The sequence below is a fragment of the Mauremys mutica genome, chromosome 3 (genome assembly GCF_020497125.1).
Source record: "Mauremys mutica isolate MM-2020 ecotype Southern chromosome 3, ASM2049712v1, whole genome shotgun sequence".
Classification (NCBI taxonomy): Eukaryota; Metazoa; Chordata; order Testudines; family Geoemydidae; genus Mauremys; species Mauremys mutica.
In genome coordinates this window covers 128,991,177-129,018,725 of record NC_059074.1, presented here as the reverse complement: position 1 = coordinate 129,018,725, position 27,549 = coordinate 128,991,177, and the positions used below count along the sequence as shown (strand labels likewise).

The following is a 27,549-nucleotide window of genomic DNA, read 5'->3' as shown; positions in this document are numbered from 1 at the left end:
CGTCACCAGTACAAAAGTTTGAGAATCACTGATAAATGGAGTTCCACTGTACCTAAGTTCATTATAAATGGGTTTCACTGTACTTACATGGTATGGCTAGGGGAAATTCCATTCAACACTTTTAAAATCTTTCAGTTTGCCTCTGTTGGTTTTGTTTGAGGACCAATATTATAACCCCCAGAATCAGCAGTGTGACTCTTGTTTTGTAGGTACATAAGAAGTCTTTGTACCTATCTGGTAGACAGCAGGGCTGTGAGAGGACTCAGGATGGAGGCTCTTACAGGGTGAAAGGCACATTCTGATTTCTCTTTCATGGAGATTTTATGTTCATTCACTTTTGGTTTTGTTGTTTTCCTTAATCTAAATTAAAAGTCACATATCCAGGTTGAATGTGCTTGTTTTGCTTGTTGTGAATGGACAACGTAACACATAGCCCTAAGAACTTATAAATCTCACTGTCCTGTTAAAAAAACCTTGCTAGCCAACTGGGCTCATGTTGAAAACATCCACATAGAATGTCTACTAGTGACACTGTTCATACATATAGCACCCGGCACTACTTATTCAGTTGGGATTTTTGATCTTGGGATAAAGTGCTTTTTTCCACACTTGTCCCCCAGAAGTGAAATGCATTTAAAAACAAAACTAGTTTCTGACTAGTAACAATTTGCCCCATCAAGAAGGTGTTTCGTGATTGGTGACAGGATTTGGAGATATTTATCTCTCTCTCTAGAGTGAGATATACATAATGAAACATTATATTCTATTCAAACACTGCTTCATGTTTACTTATACTATTAAAAATAACAGTATGGAGTGAGATTTAAATAACAACACGTTTCTACTTCACAAAAATGACCAGCAGGGCTGACTTGTTTGATGCTCTCTCAGCTGGCTGCCTGTCAGCGTGAAAAACTCAGCACTTCCATCGTCTAATGCCATGTAAATTATACCACTGTGTTGTGATACATCAATTAAGTTCTTTGAATAAATTAATCAGAAAATTTTGTAAGGATGTTTCTTCGCTTTCAAAAAACATAAACACAAACCCAGGTTTTGTGTATATCTGGTGGTTTGTTTTCCTCTGGAGTTAATTCATGGGTTGAAAATCTTTCATGCATATACATTCTCATATGTAAATAAGGAATAAAAAGCTTTGCATTCTGTGTGAAAGGCCTCAAAACACTTCTCATAATTTAACTTAATAGACTTTAGCAACATGCCAGCTAAATAAAGTGCCTCACACACATTTAGATGAAGCATCAGCTTTGCAGCTGACTGACTACTGCTCCATTATTTCTACTAATTACATATTCATTTGCCTTAAAGAGCAGTTTTACTACTGATTCAACTGGAAACTGTTTGCATAAAGCCAAATATAAAAGCAGTATTATGAAACCCAACTTTTAAGTGCAAATATGGGACCAAATTCAGCCACGGAGTAAAGGAGGTGTTGCTTCCCATGAAGTCAATGGGAGTTGTGCCTGCTTGCTCAAGGGCTGAATTTGGCCCATATGCAGTATTAAATTAGTACAATATTAGCTAGATAGCTAAGAGCAGCTAAGATACTATGGTGCTCTGTGTGTTTATAGATGTACAAACAAATGTGCTAAACAAAAGCCCATAAGGGCCAGATCCTCAACTGGTATAAATCAGCAAAGCTCCACTGGGAGCTCTCCCAATTTATACCAGTAGAGGATCTGGCCCTATATTTCAAAATGAATCTAATTTTTCAAAGAGTAGTAGATTTTCCGCTCTGCCTTGGAAAGTGAAAACCCACTTAGTGCCTACAGAGTGAGCTGCAAGAGAGGCTCGGTAAGAGCAATTCTTGCTTTTGCCTAAGTACATTTTTACTAGCACAGCCTCAACAATGATACTGACCATGGTAAAAGGCTAACACCTTCCCAATTTCAGCTTTGGTTGCTGCATTTTGATTAAATCCTATTAATTTTTAATTCCTATAGCTTTTCAGGAGAAGCTTTGACTCCTTGAATCAAAGAGTGTGATCTTTACACCCTGCTCTGAGCATCACCCTTTACGGGATGGTTTTCCTTTTCACTTTCAGATGTCACCTGCCTCCACTTATTATATTAAAGGTGGCCAAAAAGAAGAGTACACAGACTCTCATGGGAATGGCTTGGGAAAAGATACCATTTGACATTGTGAGCCTGATCCCCTGCTGGTGTAAACCAAAGTTGTTCCACTGAAGTCAGTGGAGCTACATTGATTTAATCAGCTGAGAATCTAGCCTTTTTATGGTTGTAAACACTATTATGGTAAAGAAAACAGATCCAAAATATTCTCTAAAATTTGGAACCAAGCAACTGAGCATCACTCAAATAAAACAGAATAAAGCAGATTTCCTGCCAGAGCTAATTTCATTTTACAGGATTTCTTGCAGTAGAGTGGGAAGCTGCATTGGGGAGTGGGCTGATTTTTTTTTATTTGGTTTTTCATTTGTGTTGTTTTTATGAATGTTCTTGCTATTAGGGTTTTCTTTATCAAAGGTCTGGCAGCCCTTACATTTCTCAATCTGTGTGAAACTACACATGGGTATTTTAAGGTTTCATTTTACGATATTAAAATTATTGCTAGAATCCTAGACTGCTATCTATATCAAAATATATGCGGGGTGGGAGCGGGGAATCTATAGATATAGATAATACCTAGCTCTTATATAGTGCTTTTCAACTATAGGTCTCAAAGCACTTTCCAAAGGAGATCAGTATCATTCTGTAAATAAATACATATATTTCCCTTTGGAAAAATCAATGCAAAATTAACTGCCTAAATAACAAGAATGAAAGGTTCTCTCCAGCAAAACAGAGGATGGTCTGTACCACATTTGGCAAATAGGCATTAATGGTCTGAAACAATGTGTGTTTGAAGAAAAGGATTGCAGGAGGAGGGAGAATTGTAAATATTGCCCACAAATTATTCAATACTCCTTTCACGCTTCAGTATTAAAGACAGGCTAAATTAGCAGCTCCCCTCCCCCGACGCAAGTCATGTCTGTTTACCCTCGGTAATGACAAAATGTAGACAACTGTCTGCTAGGACTGTGGTGACATTGGCACACACATACCAGACAAGCAGAATGTTGTGGGAAACAGAGATTGAAGCATCTTGCTATACGAGAAATAATTATCATGGGAATTGTTGTTTCGCAGTGCAACAGCTATAATAAATAGTTGCCATATGCTAAGCACAGATGCCTTCTTGAAAAGCAGCCCTGTGATGGTTGAGCCCACATTCTCCAGAGTCTGGGGCTGTAATTAAATGATTGACTCATTGCAATCTGAGCTACTGCCCCAAGAAAAGATATCTCACACTGCTAAAAGATTAGAGAAGAAGGTAGTCAGTAACAGCTCTGTTTTATTTGATTGGTTTTGCAGGGAAAGGCAGTGCTGGACTGCTTGCTTCTTTGTGGTGGCACTGTGAGATGATTTCAATGCATTTGAGGGTTTCAGGCTCCATTTGATTTTGGAACTTGGGAGTGGGCTGATATACCGAAAAAGACCAAAGGATAGATTCACAAAGAAACTTAAGTGTGTCAACACTGATTCTCACCACGCTCAACTTTTAGGTGCCAAGAGAATCAGTGGAATTCACAAAATCTGGGTTAGGAATTTAGGCTCTCTACACAATGAATGGAGAGAGACGGGTATCTCACAATGGGATTCACAAAAGCCAGCATGTTAAGCGGCTTTCTGCCTAGGGGCTAGTCTACACTAGAAGTGCTACATCGGCACAGCTACGCTGATGTAGCTGTGCCACTAGAGTGCCCCCATTGGCATAATAAATCCACCTCTGCGAGACACAGCGCTATCGACACTGGTGCTTAGGTCGGTGTAACTTACGTCGCTCAGGGGGGTGGCTTATTCACACTTCTGAGTGACATAAGTTATACTGAAGTAAGGGGTAGTGTAGGCCTGGCCTAAGTTAGCCAATGGAACATGCCAAGGCAAGGGGTATATTCTATGCCCTGCCCCTTTTTCAGAGATAGGTGCCTTCTCTCTCACACACTCTGTTTGTTGCTCATCTTCTTAGATCCCCAACTCTTTGATGCAGAGACCTTATTATCCCCATGTTCATTTACATATATCCACATCCCCTATCACCTTTTGTATGATAGTGTCCATAAATCACATCAGCTGAATTGTGCCATAAGATGTTACATCATGTACGACATTTATTAAGATTAATAAATGTTGTACATGATGTAACATCTTATGGCAAAATGGTAATACAATTTGTGAAAATATATTTTTCAAAAAGTTGCTAACCAAACTAATAAAATGTGTTAGTCAAAACACCAGTTTGGACTGCTTTCCCTTTCTCATATGGTTAATACATGACAGTGATTTTTAAGAACAAAAAGAAATTTCCTAATCAAATTATTTAAATTTTCATTCAGATTATCACTTTTCACTGGAAACTTTTTCTTACCTAAATCTCAGTTGTGTCCTCTGTCATGACTCATAATAACAACTTTACTTAGTAACTTCTTTAATTTAATTCCCCAAGATAATTTGAGATGTATTGGTAGGAAAGACTATTAAGATATTAAACTCTGCCAAGTGACCTCTGAGCATTTCAAATAGCTCTCTTGTATATGTTTTATGCATTCTTATTATATGAGACTTTCACTAGGTAAATAATAAATCTGCATTTAGAGTATGTTAATAACCAAAAAACTAGACAAAGACAGACAGTGCTGACCTGTTGGCTTTTTTCAACTCCTGTTCCATTTGCAATGACATTTGCAAGGTAGCTTCATAAGAGACAAATTCTCAAGTGTGTAAGATTCTTCTTCAGCATATTAAAATCTTATGGGCTTGATGCCTAGGAATCCTCAGAAGTTTCTCTGTCTCCAGTGTCTTTTGGGACTTTTACTGATGTCTCTCAAACACAAGAAAGAATTTAAAAAATTGATGTATTGGTCATTAATAATCACAGCATTTATCTCACTGGTGTTGTTACTAGCCTATTAAAGTTGTATCCAGCAGTGACACACACGGTCATTTTTGCAGACAGAATATGATGATGATAATAAATGGAATCCTTTAAAAGGGTCCATTATATAGCCCCTTATACCCTGCAAGATTTACAAACTCAAACCCCAATTCTGCATATAGCTTGACACAGACAGACACTTTCACCCACATGGAGGCTAACGAAAGTCAATAAAGTTCTGTACTGGCACAAGCATTCGCTCCATGGATCCAGTTCCAGGATCGAGGCCCTTGGGCCAAATTCTGCAGTCCTTACTCAAGTCTTCCTGGGCAAAACTCCCATTGAACCAAAGGGGAGTTATGGCCTGCATACCAACTGCAGGATTTGGCCCATAAACTGACAGTCAATCTGTGTATGCTACACTCCCCATTGAGATGTGGCCGTCTCTGGCAAGAATGACACAGGGTAGCAATTCAATAGCAATATTACTCACAGTTTAGAACAGGAAGTGAAGGAGGAATTTAAACTGCTGGGGGAATATAGGGGAGTAAATTCTAATGACCTAAAGTTGAAATTTGACTATGACACCAGAGCTAACACCTTGACAGTTGTGAAAAGTGCCATGCGATCTTTAATAACATCAAATGATCAGGATCTTTGCTTTCCATTTCACCTGAAGAATTAGTCAGAGAGGCACACTGAGGATCAATAATAACCATTCCTAAGCTGAAACACATGCACAGTTATCAGGGGAGAAACAAGTTATGGGAATCAAAAGTCTAGACCTCCTCTGCTTCCTAAGTAGGGTAACCAGATAGCAAATGTGAAAAATCGGGACAAGGGGTGGGAGGTAATAGGCGCCTATATAAAAAAAAGCCCCGCATATCGGGACTGTCTCTATAAAATTGGGACATCTGGTCACCCTGTTCCTGAGTGCATGTGCACAGATGGGTGAGAAGGTACAGAGCATGCACTGGTTTGATACAAGGGGCTCCCAGGAGTCCCCTGTTAAAATTCTGCCCCCCAATAAATGTTGGCGAAATTGTGGAGAAAGAGGAGATTTTATGCACATCTGATGGACATTAGAAGGTATTGGGCTGCGGTCCATAACCGAATATCACCAGTGGATGGATATTTATTACCAAATCATCCTTTGGTAATCCTCCCACTGTTTCCTAGTGGAAATGGTCTCACAAAAGGAGATGAAAAATCAATCTCTCATCTGCTAGTAGCTTCTTGGCTATTGGTAGCCACTCGTTAGAAAAAGGAAAACAGCCCAACCATAGGTTCAAAAAATTATGGGAGGTTGTGGTTATGGAAAAATTGACACACCAATTACTTACCCAGCAAAATAGACAGAGGACGGATAGATACTTAGATATTTGGCTACCTTTTATGCAATACTCACAGTACATTCACCCACAACAAAATCAGCAGACCTGTCCAATTTTTTAAAATAATACCATTTGAAAGACATACCTGGTCTGTTAAATGTGTATATCAAGATTTCCCTCAATTTAATAAAATCACTAGAAATTACATAAGTGTTGTAATGATGCTTATTCTATAATATGGTAACGGCCTGTGAAATAGAAAGCTCTGATAACTATAATTCTGTATAATATCTCTTTAAACAAAAGGTAATTGTTGTAATGATTGTTTTGTTTCTGATATTTACAGGGCAAGGATTTGTAAACTTGTTAAAACTTCCTAAATAAATAGTTGTTTAAAAAAAAAATCTGCCCCCCAGCTGAAGGGAAGTTTGGGATCATCTAGTTCTGATGATGTTCAGCCACCCTCCCAAATAATATGAAATCATCTGAACATCAGATGAGTTACAGAAGAGCCCTGTTTTGCCTATCAAATGGGCCAGATTGCACTGAATGGCAGATATTTTCAAAAAATTCCCAGGAATAGAGTATGTCTTGTCAATCCCTCCCTCCAGGGTCTTCATTCCAACCCCCCTTTTTCAGATTACATAAACTGGCCACCGTGCTACACTACCAATATATCAGTATATTTTTCGGGACCAAAGCGTACACATTTTCCAGCAAAGGGCTTCATATAGGTGTGTTACCTCCTCCCCTTGACTGTGGTTATGAGAAGGCATAACCAGAAGCTGGGAATGAGTGACAGGAAATGGATCACTTGATGATTACTTGTTCTGTTCATTCCCTCTGGGGCACCTGACATTGGCCACTGCCAGGGCCAGCTCCAGGGTTTTTGCCGCCCCAAGCGGCAAAAAAAAAAAAAAAAAGGAAGAAGAAGAAGAAGCCACGATCGTCGGCAGCTCCACCGCACCGCTTTCTTCTTCAGCAGCAATTTGGCAGCAGGTCCTTCCCTCCAAGAGGGACCGAGGGACCCGCGGCCGAATTGCTGCTGAAGAGCCCGACGTGGCGCCCCTTCCCCTTGGCCGCCCCAAGCACCTGCTTGCTGAGCTGATGCCTGGAGCCGGCCCTGGCCACTGTCAGAAGACAGGATATTGGGTTAGATGGACCTTTGGTCTGACCCAGTATGGCCATGCTTCTGTTCTTGTGTTCCAATGGGAAAACAATTACTACTTCTCCCCTCTCCCCACCTGCAAGCACATGCACCTCTAGAACAAGGGGATTCTCACAGGTTGGGACCCTTCATAAGGTATTAGCAGCACATCAGTGACAATTCCAGTGAGTCCCAGAAGCCAGAGTATGGGACAGCAAATGTGAATACCTTGAATGGTTTACAACCTAAGTGCAAAGTGGAATTTTCAATGTTCCTTAAATTGAAGGACAATAAAATGTGTGTGAACAACATCAAGCACAGTGGGACCCTGATCCCAGATTGGGGCCTCTAGATGCTACTACAATACAAACAAACAGATAAATAAATAAAAATAATTAATAATAAATACATTAAACACAGGACTAGGAGAGACAGTTTGGCAGAGCAACTATACTGACCTGGGGTTTTTATCTTTGCCTTAGTTATTCTTTATTGTTGCCATAGCCTCTTTTCAAAGTTAAATATCTCAGGCACTTTATCCACTTATTTTTAAACACTCAAGGCAACTCGTTTTCAGTGCCATGTTTGTATTCTCCATTGGCAGACAAAATCTCATAGGCGGATGTGTAAGTCACTAGTGGCAAATGTCCTATAGCTGCTGTCCCCATTTGGGAGCATCATGGCTGATAATCTACATAGCCACAGGTGAATATCTCCCTTGGTCATTTCACTCACTGTGATTGATGGATCCAGACACGGGATGGTGTTTGTCTCTGAATGTCCTTTCTTCTTTCTCTGATGACTCATCACTGATAGATTGTTCAGTCCTCTGTAAGTGTAGTTCCGTCTCCTGGGCATTAGAATTACTATTAACCTGTGTGCTAGGCAGTTCTGCTCTCTGATGGCAATTGTAATTTATTTACAGGACAATCTCCTAAAGCCTGTGTCTGTATCCAGGTACAGGGGTCTTCATCTGATCACTATACTGGATTCCATGGTCCTAATACTTTTTTGTCCTTGTCCCTGTGCTTAAGCTTTGTCCCTTTGGGTGGTATTCCAACTAAATTATCAGTTGCAAGGCAACCACTAAGAGTTAGGTGAGTACTTCAAGTATTTACTTACACCTAGCAATTTTCCACAGCAATTTCTAGGGTTCTTTTAGCTCTCCTTTTCATTGGCCTGTGTACTCAGCTTCATTAATTACCCTGGTTGTTCTGTACAAAGTGAAAAAAAGGTTATCTGTGCGTGAATTTGGAGATGGTCTACGCAGCAGGAAAAATGAAGACTAACTAGTGGTTTCCTAGTTGGTGCAGTGTATGCACTACATGGTTTAAATAGTCTCTTCAATTTGACTTTTGTTCCTCAGTCAATGTTCATAACATAGCAGATCTTGGTCTGCTGAATTTTTCAGATGGGTTTCCTTGCAGATGGTAGGGATTAGTACAGGAACTCCACATCTCACTATATTCACAAAGGCCAAGATGTCAAAAAAATGGGTATCTAAAAATTAGGTTCCTAAATTAATATTTAGGAATATAAATTAGTAGCCAGATTTTCAAAAGCACTGAAGACAAAGATCTCGCCCTAAAGTCAATGAGTGTTCCTGAATACTTAGTACTTGGACTTAAGACCCTTACTTTAGGCACCCATTTTAAAAAAATCTTGGACAAATTCACTTGAGCAGTTGATTCTCAAATTCCCTACCCTGGTCATGATGGATCGTTTTAGAAAATCCAAAGCAAAGAATAAAGTCTCTGAATATTTTATCAGCAGCTGTTCTGCCTGTTTTACTGGTTGTTGGGTAGAGCTGTGAGAAGCTAGTGAAGTGGTCTATTTCCACTACTAAAACATATTCACAGCCCTTCCCTCCCACTGTCTAAAAGCAAGTGATCACACAGATGCCTGGGAAGGTGATCATGGTAGTAATGTTCTACAAGGGTAATTAATTTCTGAATAGTAGGTCTATTTCATTTAACACAGAGACAAACACTGCTGACTGGAGTGGAAATGAAATTTCACTTAAATATGCCATTTTGTCAAAGCTGAAATGTTTCAGTGAGACATATCGATTTTGACAAAATCTTCATTGCAAAGGTTCTTTTTGGTTCAGGGCTCTCTGGTCAGTTCTGATTAGTGAGTGGGTGTGTGTTATGAATAAAAAATCTCAATTTTTTAAATCTGAAAATAAATGCTTTGACACAATTCCATTTACTGAAAACATTTGAAAGGTTTTGGTTTTGTTCCAAGAAACGAAAACAAAATTTGAAAGCTTGAAAGTTGCTGTGAAATCAAACGTCGTCTTCCAGGCAGCTCCGTTCCTGAGAGAAGGATCATTTTTTCCCTTCATTTGCAGCCAACAGAATCTCTTTTGTGCCAAATGAAATGTCCATTTGGGCCCGAAGGGAGCAAGGTGCTCATGTAATTATTGGTAAATCAATGGTTACACAAATTGTTTTTTTGAATTCTGCTTGTCTATAGAGGAGTCCTTCTTTACTACACTGAAACCTGCCCCATTCTTATATCAGCAGTCTTACAACTGGTGTTTCCCTGCCATCTCTGTGTCCTACTGAGCTGTTTATTTCTGCCCTCCATCTCAAATTGCTCACCTGATCCTTAGAGAGACAAGGTGGAGAGGTAATATTTTTTATTGACCCAATTTCTATTTGTGAAAGAGAAAAGCTTTCAAGTTTACACAGAGCTCTTCTTCAGGTGACCTTGTTCACCTGACCCATGTTCTTTCAGCTTCCTCTTGGCTAACAGGGAGGCTGGGGTAGCATGAGGAATACCTGCCCTTCCTCTCCCATGACTTTTTGGGTACTTGCTAAAGAAGGGATGCAGAATATTTTCCCTCTGGCTGGACAACAGCACTCATTTGTACTGTGCGGGGACTGCCTGAGTGCCCCATCTTTTGCTGATGTTCCGTCTCATTACTAAAGGCAGCTTCATCGTCTCAAGCAAGATCTCCTCACTGATCTTCCTCATTTTAGCTTGAATATTATCACTCCATAGCCTTGTCATTGCTGCCTAGAGCTGGTTGAAAGTTTTCCACTGGAAAATACAGTTTGATTGAAATCTAAACATTTCACAGGATCATGTTGATTCCAATAATATTTTTGACAGGAAAAAGTTTTATTTTATTTTTCTTGTTTCATTTTGATAAGGTAAAATGTTTTGTTTCAATATTATCATTTTGATTAATTTCAATTCAATGTTTATATTACATATAATATTTATATTTATATTAATATAATACAATATATTAATAATTTAACACTGCATTATATTTATATATTATATTTAATGTTATGTATATGCTATTTAATATTTTAATACGGTATACAAGCTGAAACAAAATTAATTGACTTTAAATGAAACATGTTGACATTATCACAATTAATGATTTGATAGCTCAGAATGAAAGTTTTTGAGAATTTCCATTCTGCGGGAAATTTCAAAATGTCTTTTGTTGTTGTTGTTGTTGTTCCAATTCAAATTTATGGAATTTCCTGCAGAATGGAAATTCCATTTTTAGACCAGCTCTAGTACCGCCTCTAAAAATTGGCTCTGGACCAACTCAGTGATACTTCAGACCTGATAAGACTATATCAGTCAGATTATATCAGGCTGCTGCTGCTGATCCACCAGATGAACTAAACCTTCCAAAGGGTTTATCTGGACTCTTGTTCATTTTATATAGATTTTAATTTTCCCTTCCTTATAAAACCTAATCATGGGCCTAAGTTTTTAAACTGTGAGGGCAAATTCAGTGTTTGGACTTGTATTGAAATCCAGATCTGGAACTACATCCTCTGATGGTGTAAGTCAGTATCGCTCTACTGACGTCAATGAAGTGATGCTGATTTACACCAACTGACAATGTGGTCTCAGATCTGGATTTGGATCCAAGTCCAAACTCTCCTACAGTTTGGGGGTGTTGAAATGTGGGATTCCAGCTCAAGGCAATTCAGATCTGAATCTAAACCTGTCCAAAGTCAGGAGAGGAGAGGGATGGATGCTTGTGTTTCTGTCCCATCTTTAGTTAAAAAACTAAACAAAAGCAAAACCATCCCAAACAGTAAATGCCAAACTGCACCCTTTGTTATGCTGATTGAAAGCCCTCTGGAGCTTGGAAGGTGCTCTGTATTTTCTACAAGCAGATTCATCAACATTTTTCATGTGAACACATAATAATGCTACTGACACCACCAAAACTAAACTTTACTCTTATTAGGGAGCAAGGCAGGTAACATAATCCTCCTTATTCCCCCTCGAGAACCCTCTCCCTGATGTGAGTGAATGTGAAACATTTTATGAAAGTGACATATGTCTAATTGGCTGAAAGGTAATATTCAAAAGAGACACAGGCCCGCTGCTCCTCTCTGAACTCAGGGACTGCAGCTGGCAGAGTGTTAAATCAGTTAACAGTTGGGCCCATTACTGTGCTGCTGCTACTGCTGCTGCTGTTATTGGGACTGTTGCTGAGTCTAGCTCAATGAGCTCTATAGTCAATGGAGAAGGCATCTCTATTGTGCACCTCAAAGCATGCTCACAGCCCCTGAAAGAGAAACAGGCCCCAAACTACTGGCGCAGATCGTATGACAGGATTACTTGCTTGTTGCTCCTCTTTTTTTTTTTTTTTTTTTAAGGGACTTCTATTGGCACATAGGAAGGAATTACATGAGGGAAGACCGTATTACATCGTGACAGCTGGAAAACTGGGGACTGAAAAATGTAAAAGAGAGCTGGGTTCTTTTATGCCTCCTGCACACCTACCCAAAGTACCTTTTAATTCATTTGTGTGGTGGGGGGAGCTCCAGTATATAGGCAGTATGGGGCAAACCCTGGTTTCATTGAAGTTAGTGGTAAAATTCCCATGGACTTCAGGGAGGTCAGGATTATTCCACAAAAGCATACACAATAGCCATACTTTATAGATATTGCTTATTTGCTCTTATGCTTCTTGTGGATTAATTGTGTATTTTTTAAAGGATCCAACTATACCAGTTCAGGAATTGTGTTAAAACTACATTTAAATATAGCTCCAACTAACAAGACCCCACCTTCACTAGAGACCAGATCCTTAGCTAGTGTAAATCAGTAGTTCCCCAATGGAGCTAATACAGCAATGCTGACTTACAAAGCTAAGGATCTGGCCCCACGAGTACAAGTGTATTTTTGTAACCAGGTTGTGACACTCTCATCTGATCCAGTTAACAATGAACATCATTGATTTATGTCCACCCAGCAGCTTTATACAACCATCAGCTAAGTCTGTTTCCACCCCTCCCACATCACGTTTGTATGAGTACATTCTGAGAAAATCTGTGCAGCTTAACCTACAGTTCTTCAGAGGGCCACCATGCCCAGAGGACATGGATAGAGAGCAACACCAGCATATGGTGGCAATGACAACCATTCTAATGATGCTGATCAATGCAGGGAGGATAATGCCGTGCAAAGCTTTGATGCTACCCTGCATAAACTGCCAGATGCTCCCAGAAATGTCCAATCAAAACAAGTTTCTGATAATCCACATATAGAGGCTTCATCTAATGTTAAGAAAGTTTTGTAGTCTCACCAAAACTTCTAATCAACAATTCCTTTAGTTCAAATGCCATTCGTTAATTCCATTCTGTGTTTTCTTTCAATGACTTTGGATAATTGAACATTTCAACCAAATGAAGAGGTCAGCACAAGTGTTTAATTTAGGTCTTGTGCAAAGAGACCTGTGTGCAAAATTCAGTGTTTTCAATTCTATCCTGCAAATCTTTCCTTTGGTTTGGATACAAGTTGATTCTCACACTAAGTTTTTATTTCATTTTTTTGATCCAACTGAACCCTAACTCTCAAAGCAAAATGTTGAGTTTTGCACACTTGTGACTTGAAACCATAAATTGGCCCAAGTCTGCAAAATCTTGTCTGAACCCAGCTGAATGTAAAGTTTGTAGTGAAACAAAGTAAGTTTACTAGCACTATCTTCAAGTAGCGCAGTTAGGAAATATGCACCAAATTCAGCCTCAGTATTGCAGGCATAACTCCACTGTACTTGTTTGCTGGGGCTGAATTTGACTTTCTATCTTTTGTGCCTATAGAGCTGGAAGTGGAGGAGATGGTGAAGTATTAGTTTCAAGGAGAAAAATAATGGATGAAAAAGAAATCTGGTCATTAACCCCTGATTAGTTTACTGGGTAGGATGTAGCAGATCCTTGCATTTAGAAGAATCTGGAATAGAGTGGGATGTAAGAACATGGACTTCCTTAGGAAATTCCAAGGGCTATCAGGGGGAGCTTTGTTCATGGGATCCTTTAGAGAAGTGCACTGTGGTTCTGAAAACATTTAGATAAGAGTTGCCATGTTTAAGGTGTGTAATCGCGCAACACACGTGGAAAAAAATAGACACTGGGCCTGATTCTCATTTTACACTAGGTACCCTTTATAGCACTCTGGCAGTGTGAAGGGGCTTAATGTGGGCATAAAAGGCCTTAGTGTAACTGAAAATCAGGCTCATTGTGTCAAAGTCTAGGAATAAAAAGTTCATATCTATGCGCTGAAGTCTTAAATTATTATTACTACCTAGGATAACGCCAATATGCATCATATCTAATCTAAACCAATCCAACCACACACATTATCAGCCTCTGAGCACACAGTACTACTATTTAATATTTATTTAACACCATACATTTGCATGGCACTTTCCCAGGGTAAAAAAGGGACAGTCCCTATCCTGAAGAATTTACAGTCCAAGGGCCCTAAGTTAGACAAACACAAGGAAGGCTGAAATCATGGTTTGAGAGAGAGAGAACTGTAGCTTGAACCAGGGTTTTAGTGGTAGAAATAAATGGAAGAGTTGAAGTTTAGAAATGTGTTACAGGGAGAAGTGACAAGATTTGGTGGGAACCTGGAAGTGAGGAGAGAAGAAAAGGCGCCCGTGAGAGTTAAGCCCAAGGTTGTGAGTACATCTGACAGGGAGGATAGTGGAGCTGTCAGCTGTGGTGGAGGAAATAGGAAGGACAGAAGTTCACCTGTAGCAATCTGTAGATTAAAAAAGTTAGGGGACATCCAAGAGGAGATAATGGAAAAACAGGAAGAGATGCAAGTCTGGACCCAGGGGGAGAGGCCAGGGGTGGAGAGATACATTGAGAGGCATCAGCATAAAGATGGTATGAGATCATGAGAGCAGATGAAGTCAGCCATGGGCAAAAGAGCAAGGGTGGTTCTGTGTTTGTGCGGCACCCAGCACAACGGATTCCAGGTCCATGACTGAGGCTCCTAGGCACTACGGTAATACAAACATGCAATAAATAATAATAAAGTAACTACAGGACATAGTCTAATCTATGTCATTCTGTGTGTGCAACTCTTGTTGGTGACAGTGGGGGCTCTCCAAGTGAGGAGGGGGAGATGCGGTCTTGTGATTTCAGCACAGGTCTTTGCAGGTGGGGAAGAAAGGAACTTTTGGGTTCTAATCCAAGCTCTGACATTGACTCTCTCTGCAGTCATGGGCAGATGTAACCACCTCAGTTTCTCAGCCTGTAAAATGGAAATAACACCTGCCAACCTGACAGGGAAGATGGCTGATTAATGTTTGTTGAGAGTTTTAAGGAAAGTTTTGCATAAGAGATACACTATTATTGTTACTATTGCTTGAAATCGCCATCATTCCGCAAGTGAATATAAAAAGGTAGAGATAATTTAATTAAATAAATAATTTAACTGTCCCTGAAATGTTTGTGATTGACCAGATCTTCCTTCCCCAAGATACAGTGACTACAGAAAAAATTAATCTTTTCTACAGGGAAGGCTGCCCTCTTCTAATCCCTGCCCCAACTTCAAAAATGTCCCTCTAGCTTTGTGGCACTGCAACCCCACTGCCACCGTTGATAATCTGAACTCCTGCCTATGACTCAGAGTGCCCATCCTTAGATCTTAGAAGCCAACCTTTTAATTTGGACAGTTTAACATGGGTATCACGCGCCCATTAACAAGGCTACAGTCTTTTACATTTGGCCTAAGATTTGTAACATGAATTCCCACCATAACCACTTTGACCTGAAAGCTCAAAGAAAGTCTCTGGCAGCCTAACCCACACCACCCCTGGGCTGCCATTCCAGAGCACAGATAAAAGTGAAACTTGAGCAGAAAATGTTTGCGGTGCCACTGGCAATCAAGGTTTCCGTTGCCACAGTAACAGGAACACTTCATCAGCTCAGCTAACAGATGGCTAGTGAGCAACAGGCAGCATATGTTCCAATAAGCACTGACATCAGCACAGATGGAGGGTGGGCAGGAGGCTGGCCCTGAAACATAACCTGACATTTCCTTCTCATTTGGTGCTGCATTGTTATAGCTCACACAGGAAGATTAGCAGGGAAAAGTGAATAGCATTAGGGAATCTGCTCAAGAACCGATTACTAACACTTCACTGCAGTTTTAGATTTTTACTTAACCAGAGTGCAACATTGTTAACAACATTCAGTGGCACAAAGGAAAATGCAGTGGGTTTTAACGACAGGGGCTTTATTTTCATCACAGGCAGGTTTTCCCAAGAACACTAATTAACAGGGATTGCCACCTTCTAGGTGTCTAGATCTCCAGTTCTACTGATTATTTCAGCTTTAAAAAACAAAACAAAACAGTGCAACCAAAACCCGCACAGGATTAAACAAAACCCCACAAATACATTGTGAGAAGGATATACCTTTACTCACCACACAAATAAAGTTTAAAGATTGCTACAAAAGACAAAAAGCCTATAGTCACAGAAGAAAATCAGGCACATATCCCTGCTGGTGGGAACTCAGGCAAAGCTGGGCTTCAAGTGGGACTAAAGGACTCAGGAATCAGTAAGCAAAGAAGTTATAGACAGGGATCCCATTTTATATTTATGTACTTATGCCTGGGTCAGCTGGCAGGTTGTGTGAGGATGCCCCCTCTGCCTTCATCCTTAGCTCCCAAACACCTTTGCGTGACAGATGGCAAGGTAGTGACTAGATTATCCTCATGAAGAGGAGAGTTTTGTATACACATGGCTAAAATGTGTACAAATAATAAATACACAAATTGATCATGCACAGAAGCCTTCTGATATGTCATAATAGCTTTAGGGCGCCCTTCTTCCACTGATGTGTATGAGATTTTCACAGGTGCCTCCCTTTAATGCTAATAGGACTTGTCTGTACATCCATCTCTTGTGTAAATAGGTGAATAGACCCTTCAGCGCAGCCATTCTCCACCTGTGGATTGCAAACCCCGAGTGGGCTGCCAAGCTGTTTTAGGGATGTCATGTCCCCACAGCCTGTTCTCAGTTGCAGGTCTTTTGCTGAAGTATATTTGCTCAGACCCTGGTAACTCACCCTCTCAGATGCCAAGACAGCCCCAGAAACCCCAACACCAATTCTGGTGGCAGCTCCTTTGAAGCTTTACGGAAGTAAATACTTAGCACTTCTACAGCACTTTTCATCTGAGGCTCCTCAAGCCTCTTTTTCAACATTAATTAATTCTCACACCACCTCTCCGAGGTAGACATTGCTGAACCCCATTTTACAGATAAGGAGAGAGCAGCTCAGGGAGTCTAAGGCCCACATTTGCAAGTGGCCTCTAATTTTGTTGTCTCAATATTTTAATCTCAGCTTTAGACAGCTATTGTTATTCTGTATGTTACAGTAGCAACTAGAGGCCCAAGCTGAGAGCAGGAGCCTGTTGTCCCAGGAACTGTACAAACACCTAGTGAGAAACAGTCCCTGCCCCCAAGAGCTTACAGTCTAAATAGACAAGAATGGCAAAGGGTGTGAGAGGAAGCTGAAGCCCAAGGAAGTGAAGTGACTTCCCCAAGGTCACACAGCAGGTCACTGACACAGCTGGGAATAAAACTCAGGTTTCATGATTTCTAGTCCAGTGTCCTACTCACAAGACCACTGCCCAGGCAGGGCCAGATTTACACCTTATGTGCCCCTACGCACAGCATCTTCAGCGCCCTGCCTGCCTGCAGCTGACCTCCTTGTTTTCCATAAAAAATGAAACAAAAATAAATATAAACACAGCTTCCCCTGGAAGGCACAAGACCCTCAGCCACGCACGGCGTGCCCAGCCCGAGCCGGGGCACAACCCACCAGCCCCAGGAGAGGCACAAAAGGGGGGACTGTACCTCTCCGCACAGAGAGCTGTCCCCAGGTGTCTTCCATCCCTACTGCAGCCTAGTGCGGCAGCTGCGCTCCAGCTCTGCCTGGGCAAGTGAATGGGTTGCCAGCCACACCCCTTCTTCTCCCTCCCCGGCACGGGCCAGAGGCAGCAGGACAGCCGAGATTGGGAAAGGGATGCTCCCAGCATGTTCAGCAGCTGCCCCGCCCAGCCACAGTTCACAGCACCCCCAGGCTGACTTGGACGCTCATCTGCTTCAGTCCCACAAGCTGGGTGGCCACCAACCCGGACCAGGAGCCCAGCCACCCGCAGGGCAGCTGTATGTATTAACTTTTTAACTTTTAACCCACTCCTAGAATGTCGGCGCCCCTAGGCGCGTGCCTACTGTGCCTAATTGGAAATCCGGCCCTATACCCAGGGGGCCTTATTTTTAGAAGTGCTGAGTTCCTGGAGTCCCTCTGGACTCCAAGTGGAGTTATGGGTGCTCACTGAAAATGAGACCCCAAGTGTCTCAAGTTGAGCACCTAATCACTGGGCCAACCCAAATCTGTGGACATTTTATATTTTTGGGGCATTATGTGCCCAACTTTAGGCATTCAAGTTTGAAAACTTTGCCCTCTGGGACTTGTCTGAGGTTAACTTCAAATCAGTGGCACAGCCTGAATCCCAGGACTCCCATGCCATTGCTCTAACTGCTAGGCCTCACATGCAAACATTAGAATGAGAGGAAAGGCTTCTGGGGACACAGTGGCAGAGGACTGGTTGCGAGTGGCTGAATTATTTATGATTTATTTTGACTTAGAAAATTATGTCAATCACTTAAAAAGTGCCCATTCCATGCTCTGGGCTTCTCCACAATTTTTAACATTGCATTCTCCTCTTCAAACATTTAGGGAACAAGAAACTATGGCTTGAACCATTTAGGACTTGAAGGGGATGTCTACACTGCAGCTGTGAGTGAGCCTTCCAGCCCGAGGAGACAGACTTGCGCTAGTTCCGCTGGAGTTGGCGTGCTAAAAATAGCAGAGTGGACATTGTGGCTTGGTCGGCAGCTCAGATTCTCAGGCCCATGCAAACCCCTGGGCCTGAGCTCAGGTGGGTAGGCAGAGCCACACTGTCCACGAAAGCTCATGCTAAAATAAATTTGTTAGTCTTTAAGGTGCCACAAGTACTCCTGTTCTTTTTACTGTCCACACTATTTTTAGCATCCTAGTTTGAGGAAAGCTAGCACGAGTCTGTCTACCCAGGCTGGGAGGGCCGCTCCCAGCTGCAATGTAGACACAAAAGGTTAAAACCAATACCTTGAATTTTACCCAGAAACTCAAAGTTAACATGGGGACACATGACAGGAACCGCCTCCTTCAGTGTTAATCTTTGGGGCTTTAGAATTCTTTCCTCCAATCATTAGAGACGTCTTACTGCTTTCCTCCAACGTCAACGTAACAATCAATGAACAGTTATGAACAAACCCTCTGTGGCAATACGCTTTCTATACAGAACATGCATTGTGGCTGCACCAATTATGCTGATTGGTATATGCTTAAAGCTGCATCACATTAAACCCTGTGGGCCAAATTATCACCTGATATAAATCAGTGTTGCTCCATTGCCATCAATGTAGCTGTGTTGGTAGACACCAGCTGAAGATCTGGCCCCTTTTGTTTTCAGGCATTTCAAGCTCAGCTATAACGATTTGAAATTAAAAATTGAAGGGCTGGATTACCAGAACAACAAAGTGAATTTGCCTATAAAACAGCTGCCGTGTATATGCAATAGGCATCTTTCAGTCAAACACATTTCATAGTGATGTCTACTATGCAGACTCCTTAGCGTCCAAGAGAACTGGTCTAGCTGTATAATGTACTCTGTATCTGAAAAATACCTTTTGTGTGCGTATTTGCACAATTTGTGTACCAAATATTTATTTTCATAGGAGACAAGCTAGCCAACAGGACAAGCAGTGAGCCTTAAATCTGAACAGAGATGGACTTCTTCAGTGGAATCTACAGTAGGTATCTTGAAGCTGGTGCATGGTTTTCCATCAGATTATCATATCCATACTTAACAGTATTATGTGCAGTACTAATTACTTCAACTAGCCTAATTTCAATATTTCCTTCATTTCGTAGGGGGCAGAATAAATTATTTCTTCTCTTTCTCTCTTTCTTTCTCCCCCCATTCCCTCCCCAGATCTATCCAAGCAATCTTCCTCCTCCTCTCCCTTCCCTACCCCTCAAAACCCCAATCCTGACTTCCAGTTCCTCACTGCGAAAGCAGAAAACAAGCACATGCATCTTTGCCAAAAGCCAAAATGATTTCCCTGATTCTCTCCTCAGACTAGTCACCGCTGGTTTGCTTGTTTTTGTTTTTTACAGTCATCCCTCCGGCTCTTAGCACAAGTCACCCCATTAACAAAATTGATCTTCTTGCCCATGGTACACATGGATTTGGGATAAATGTTATAAAGCAGCCCTGCAAAATGGCACTTTTATCATCATCATTCATAGTAAAGAACAGGCAAGGAGATTTGTGTCCAGGCTGATACATTTTTATGACAATTTCCCAAGCTTTGTTTAAACCACAGGCATGGGCGCCAACTTATATGGGCTCGTGGAGCTAAAGCCACAGGAATATTCAAAATCAGGGGCTCTGCTCCACCAATATTTGGAGCTAGGTTTCGCCCCTTTAAATCCCAGCCGCGGCCGGGAATCAGAGGGCTCTGGGCTGCCCGCTGCTGCGGGGAGCCCAGAGCCTTTTAAATCCCAGCCGCGGCTGGGAATCAGAGGGCTCTGGGCTGCCTGCAACCGCAGGGAGCCCAGAGCCCTTTAAATCTCAGCCGCGGCTGGGAATCAGAGGGCTCTGGGCTGCCTGCAACCGCGGGGAGCCCAGAGCCCTTTAAATCTCAGCCGCGGCTGGGAATCAGAGGGCTCTGGGCTGCCTGCAACCGCGGGGAGCCCAGAGCCCTTTAAATCTCAGCCGCGGCTGGGAATCAGAGGGCTCTGGGCTGCCTGCAACCGCGGGGAGCCCAGAGCCCTTTAAATCTCAGCCGCGGCTGGGAATCAGAGGGCTCTGGGCTGCCTGCAACCGCGGGGAGCCCAGAGCCCTTTAAATCTCAGCCGCGGCTGGGAATCGGAGGGCTCTGGGCTGCCCGCAGGGGCAGAGAGCCCAGAGCCCTTTGAATCCCAGCCGCGGCGGCTGGGATTTAAAGGGCTCAGGGCTCCCCGCGGCTGCCAGCAGCTCAGAGCCCTTTGAATCCCAGCCCCTGGCTGCTGATTGCCCCCTCCACAGACCCCTGCCCCAACTGCCCCCCAGGACCCCCACCCCCCATCTAAGCACCACTGGTCCTTGTCCCCCGTTACCCACTCCCGAGACAACTGCCCCCTAACTGCCCCTTGGGACCCCAGCCCTTATCTAAGCCTCCCTTCTCCTTGTCCCCAACTGCCCCCTCCTGAGACCCCACCCAACTTCCCCCCAGGACCCCACCCCCTACCTGTCCCCTGATAAACCCCCTGGACTCCCATGCCTATCCAATTGCTGCCTGTCCCCTGACTGCCCCTCCGAACCTCTGCCCCATCCAACCCCCCCTGCTCCTTGTCCCTTGACTGGCCCCTGGAACCCCCTACCCCTTCTCCAACCTTGTAATCTTGTGGCACTGACTCATTGTAGCTTCATTTTATATCGGCTTACAGGGCGGGAGTGGGGGGGGCACCACCATTTTGGGCCCCACCAAAAATTATACAAACCTGCCGCCTATGACCACAGGGGAGTTTGAAGGTTCCAATAAACATTTATCTTTTAAACACCAGCCTTCCTCACACTCCACAGCTTCATGTTCAGCCACACACATATTGCTTTCGTGGTCTAGCGTAGTAGTTCTCAACCTGTGGTCCACAGATCTCTGGGGATCCGCAGACTATGTCTGAGATTTCCAAAGGGGCCTGCACTTCCATTTGAAATTTTTTAGGGGTCCACAAATGAAAAAAGGTTGAAAACCACTAGTCTAGCAGGAACTGATGGGTCAGGTTAAGATTTAGTCATGGATATTTATAGTAAAAGTCATGGACAGGTCATGGGCAGTAAACAAAAATTCACAGCCATGACCTGTCCATGACTTGTACTATATACCCCTAAATCTTGGGTGCTCTGAAGGGGGGTTCCGGGGGCACCACAGGTGCTCTGGAGGGGGGGCTCTGAGGGCACGACAGGTGCTGTGAGGCAGGGGGCAGCCTGGGGACACCACTGGTGCTGGGGGGTGGTGGTGGCAGTGGCGCATGGCCCAGGACTGCGGCTGGTGCTAGAGGAGGGAGGGAAGTGGCGCACGGCTAGGATTGTCAACTGTCTAATCCAGGGGTCAGCAACCTTTCAGAAGTGGTGTGCCGAGTCTTCATTTAGTCACTCTAATTTAAGGTTTTGCGTGCCAGTAATACATTTTAACGTTTTTAGAAGGTCTCTTTCTATAAGTCTAGTCTATAATATATAACTAAACTATTGTTGTATGTAAAGTAAATAAGGTTTTTAAAATGTTTAAGGAGATTCATTTAAAATTAAATTAAAATGCAGAGAGCCCCCTGGTGGCCAGGACCCAGGCAGTGTGAGTGCCACTGAAAATCAGCTCGTGTGCTGCCTTCGGCACCTGTGCCATAGGTTGCCTACCCCTGGTCTAATCACACAAACCCAAACACCTTTGCCCCGCCTCTGTCCTGTCCCTTTTCTGAGGCCCTGCCCCACTCACTCCATCCCCACACCCTCACTCACTTTCACTGGGCTGGGGCAGGCGGTTGGGGTGTGGGAGGGGGTGTGGGCTCTGGGCTGGGGCTGAGGTGTTTGGAGTGTGCTCCAGGCTGAGTGTGGGGCAGGGGTGCATGAGGGGGTGTGGGGTGCAAACTCTGGGAGGGAGTATGGGTGCTGGAGGGGACCCAGGGCTGGGACATAGGGTTGGGGTGTGGGCTCAGGGCTGGAGCAGGGGATTGGGGTGTGGGAGGGGGTGAGGGGTGCGGGCTCTGGGAGGGAGTTTGGGAGCAGGAGGGGGCTCCAGGCTGGGGCAGGGGTGCAGGAGGGGGTAAGGGGTGCAGGCTCTGGACGGGCGACACTTACCTTGGGTGGTGGTGCAGCTGGGCTAAGGCGGACTCCCTGCCTTCCCTGGCCCCATGCCACTCCCAGAAGCAGCCAGCACATCCCTGTGGCCCCTGGGGTGGGGCAGGATCCCTGTGGCCCCTGGGGCATGGCAGGGGGCTCCGTGCGCTGCCCCTGCCTGCAGGCACCACCCCTGCAGCTCCCATTGACTGCAGTGATCCTGAACTGTTTTGTATCTTAGGTCCATGTCTGCTCACCATGGGGGTATCATGAGCTACCAGGTCGGGGCGGGGGGGTAGAGGGGGAAAGAACTCTTTCCTATGGTTCCAACTCTGAGAAACTAAGATTTATCCCCCCAAAATGCAATAAGCTACTTCATGATGTGTTATATCTGACATACAAAAATGTCAGGAAATTCAAAGTTATAGTTCCCACAACACTTTTTCTTGGGCCCACCTTAAGTATATATTAACTATTCATATTAGCAGAGTTTGAATGGAGCCAGTATAGCTGGCACACCATCTTTTCCAGTCCTGTAAATCTGACCAATATTCGTACACTTCCACCAGCTGCTGCTGTGCTAACATGTTGTGGGACATGTGACTGAGGCATCGATCCTACATTTCCCAGCACATCTATTCAATGTGGCGCTTACAGGAAATTTTGCACAGTATTGTGGGATTAGAAGAGTGTTCTGTGAGACGACTGTGAATATTCTAGAATCCCCCAGGAATTGCTGCCATTTTACATGACCTTTGGCAGGTCACGTCACTGCTGTCCCTCAGTTTGCCCATCTGTAAAATGGGGATAACGATACTGCATTGCTTTGTAAAGCGCTCTGAGATCTACTAATGAAACCAAATATCTGACTGAATCCCTGGCCTCACCGAATCAGTGAAGGGAATGGACAAAGTTCAATATGTATTAAAGGGGTGTCTGTCCCCACTGAGACTCTGGAAATCATTGAACAGGAAACACCTCCCTCATCTGCCCCAGAGACTATGTCTATACACCAACAGTGATGAACATCACTTCAATGATCACCTAAGCTGGAGCAGACTGGTGGTTGACTGTGCCTTGAAGCAAGATGGAGATGCCTTCTGAAGGGGAATGATCCTGCTGTTGCTTCTATCCTCTATATTATGTTGGCATGCTGCATTCTGCACATTTGCATAGGCAAAGTGGAAGTGTTTCATGGTAGGCAGAGTGAGTGCAGAAGGGCACATATTAGCAAACAGAAACCCTCGAGGTCCAGTATATCTCAGCTGCTGCTACTACTGGGTAAGCTAGCATTAACAGCATGCTCTCTGCTATTACTTTGCCAATGATGCAGCTGGGAATGGCAATGCTGACAACGATGACCCCGCCGATTGACTCTGTATGCTGGCAAATGCTTTGTTCACTTTTGGAGGGTTATCTCAATGATCTCATGGAAATTGATGTTGGTGACTGGGAGACACAGGCCTTGTTTGCAGAGGGATTGTAGCCAATGCAGGTGAACTGATGTTCAGACCTTATGTAGACATGATTTACATCAGACAGAACGATTTACACCAGTGCAGCTACACCAGGGGATAAAAATCCCAGCACAGATACAGCCATAGTTAGCAAAGACAATTAAGGGACTTCCTGAGCATTTGCCCCATGGGCTGCTCAGGGCTGGGGGTAGAAAACAGAGTGGGATCCTTGTTCAGAGCAGTTCCTGAAGCACGACAGGACTGAGCTGGGAGAGATCACTGCATTGGTGCAGCTGCCTTGCCTGCAGTCCCTATCACTGTTACAGCTGCAATGGTGTTAATCAAACTCCTGTGAGCGGGGGCACTGTCAAGATGTGCTTGGAGACAGCATCTGAAGAAGCGGGCTGTATGAAAGCGTATGCTCAAATAAATGTGTTAGTCTCTAAGGTGCCACAAGTCCTCCTGTTCTTTCTGGGGATACAGACTAACATGGCTGCTACTCTGAAACACAATCGTAATGGAACTAGTGATGCTCATGCAACGCTAGGAGCACAAGGTGTCCTTCCACCATACCAAGAGGAGTAAGCTGGACGGGGGAAGTGCTCTGCAACTGCAGGGCCTATTTCCAATCCTCCCTCAAGTTACATCTCCGGGCAGAGTTCCTCTGGGCCATGTCCACTGCTTCCCTGGACACTTTCAAGGGCAGTGGGCACTGTCCAGGATTCTCTGCTCAGTGTCCCCCTCTGAATCCCTTGACTTTATGCCTGTGACCCTCACTCCCGTCCCTGTTTTTCATTTGTTGTCCCCTGAAATTATTAGGAGCACATTTGTGCATGGAGATGGAGAGTTTTATAAGCAATTGCAGGTGCCTGGCCCAGTGCTGACAACTGCTTTTTTCCCTCTAGTGTAGGCAGGGCTTGCGAGCATGAGAGAGATTGAATGCTTTGTAATGAAGGTATATTGTAACATTTCTCTCCAGGTGGCACTTTGTTAACAACAATCAGATCCTGATTGATCTTTGAAGGGCTAATTCTTATGTGGTTTGCAAGGATCCTAGAAGAAGCAAGTGTTGAGTGGGGGTACTTTAAAAGTATCAGAGAAAAAAAGAATAGTGGCATAAGAAATTTGCAATACAATGCCTGTGTCTCCTTTGCACCCCACAGCAATTTGTTCTTATTCCTGTTATTATCCCCTCAGGCACTAATGGTCACTTTATTAATTAGCTGAAAATTGCATTCTAGGTCAAATGGTAGCCCCTCCCCCCATTGTTGCAAATTGCTGCTGGTACGGCCCAGTAAATGGCAGTGTTACTGCAAAATGGGAATGATCCTTTGCTTTTCAAAATAAAGCCCATGGGCCAGCTGCACTTTCTAGGGCTGCAAAAGGGATTTCAGAATTTCTAAGCAGAGCATTTCCCCAGGCCTGCTTTTAAGCAGTCAGAAATTAACAGGTCATTGTTAAGATTTCTAATCACAGCTGATTATGTTACTGTATGTGCTGATTTTCAAAGGCTGCTTTCTAAGGTGCACTGCTTCAACACCTCCCTGAAAACTGGGGCTGAGGTTTTCAAAAGGCACTAGTAATTTTGGGTTACTCAATTTTTGGGTGCCCAACTTTGAAATGCTTTAAAGGTGCCTGATTTTCAGAGGGCACATGCTCAGCAATTTTTAAGAAATATGGCCCCCTTTTAAGGCATATCAGTTTAGGTACCCAAAATCACAACTCACTTTGAAAAGCTCGGCTTGGTGTCACTTCAAAGATATTTATGTTGAATGTAGGCATGAAGCAACATAAGTTTCAGAAAACAAGTGTAGAAATATAGGAATCTCTCAAAAGTCTTTAGAAAGGGAAACTCCTAGGGTTGCCAATACTGTATTTAAAATATAAGGGACTCTTTTCTTAGAACTCCCACCCCACCTGCCTCCCATTATTATCATTATTAATATTAATAATAATACACAGTACTGACCTACATTTGCCAGGGGTATTTCTTGCTGCTTTCTGCAGCACTCAACAACTCCCGATCTTGTTGTACAGAGTCACAGGGACGCTGGAAGAATTTTTATAGTGGGCGTGCTGAGAGTCATTGAACTCAACTGTAAACCCTGTTTTTGATGAAAACCACTTCAAGCCAGGGGGTGCGGTAGCACCCCCAGTTCCAGTACCTATGTACAGAGATGAAAAAATAAGGGACGTTCCTTGTAGTAAGGGACTGTTGGCAACCGTATACGGAAGTCGTAGGTGTTTGGCCTGTGCAGGAAGTAAAGGAGCAGAGGGGGTGAACATCAGAGGTCAAGCAAAAGATTTTCCATTAATCATTTTCTGCTGCCTAGTCTGCTAGATACATTGTGTCAGGATATCTGTGGTCCAGCAGGTACGGAACTGAGTGGAAGTCAGGAAGCCTAGGTTCATTTTCCAGCTCTTCATTGCTAGTATGAAGGAAGTGGTTAACATTAAATCAGAGTTTTGCAGATAACTCCCCTACCATCATGCAAAACATATAGCTCCTGATCTCTATTTTTTATATGACCATAGCCCTATGTCCTCTCATTCCTTTTCTTGCATAACAGTTGAAACTTTTTTCAACTGATTTCTATTCAGCACAAATTTACTGAAGCTCAAGTTGCCTTTTTTCCTTTCCCAAAGGCCACTGAAGTCAACACAAAGACCCCCTTCGGATGGGACCATAAAATAACAGAGAAGATGGAGATGAAGATGATCACCAGACAGGGAGAGAGAGAGGTACATTGATAGAGCAGTAAAATATTCATATCTATAAATCCATGACCACAAATTGGTGAATATTATTCTGTTCTCACTTAGCCAGTTTTATGAGACTTACGATGGCTCTTATAAGTACTTAATATTTTTTCTCTTTGATTTTTTTTTTAACTTACCAGAAACAATAGTTTCGCACCACCGTGTCCAATGCCAAGAACTGATGCGTCACTCAATGGTGGAAAGCAATAGAAGCCTGCCTGAGTCTTGTTAAGCCTGGAGAATTTGGAGGATTTTATTTCCCTTGTGTTCTAAAAACGCTCTAATAGTTTTTTTGTTTGGCCATCTGTAGAAATAATCAAAATGTAACTTCAGTGAAAAGTGTAAACTAAAAGCAGCCACTTTAGGAAAGCAAGCAAAACTTAGCAAAGGAATTAAACATATAATATCACTTAATGTGCTAGTTTTACTTGTGAAATCATATTTAATAAACCTAAGGTCAATGCAGAAAGAATGATTGGAGCAAATATATTGTAAAACTTCTGATAGTCAGCAGATCTTGAAAGATTCCTGAATTATTTTTGAAGTATGGAAACCTGGTTTAAGCTTATTATTTATCTGTCTTAAAGTTGTATACTGCTGCTCATCACCATACTATCCGAGTGCCTTCCATATAAAATAAATATAACAACAAAGTTCCTAGTGGACTTCAAAGAGTCTCTGG

At 43.1% G+C, this 27,549-nt stretch overlaps 1 long non-coding RNA gene across 2 annotated transcripts; it reads left to right on the top strand.

The window, feature by feature from the left end:
- Positions 1-12,087: 12,087 nt before the first annotated feature.
- LOC123367630 lies at positions 12,088-27,179 on the top strand. 2 transcript variants are annotated; one of them, XR_006578571.1, is made up of 4 exons: positions 12,088-12,168; positions 19,511-19,585; positions 26,754-26,849; positions 27,008-27,179. It is a non-coding gene; the product is annotated as an uncharacterized LOC123367630 (long non-coding RNA). The 2 variants fall into 2 exon arrangements; XR_006578570.1 differs by lacking the exon at positions 12,088-12,168 and having other exon boundaries at positions 19,460-19,585.
- Positions 27,180-27,549: the final 370 nt, after the last annotated feature.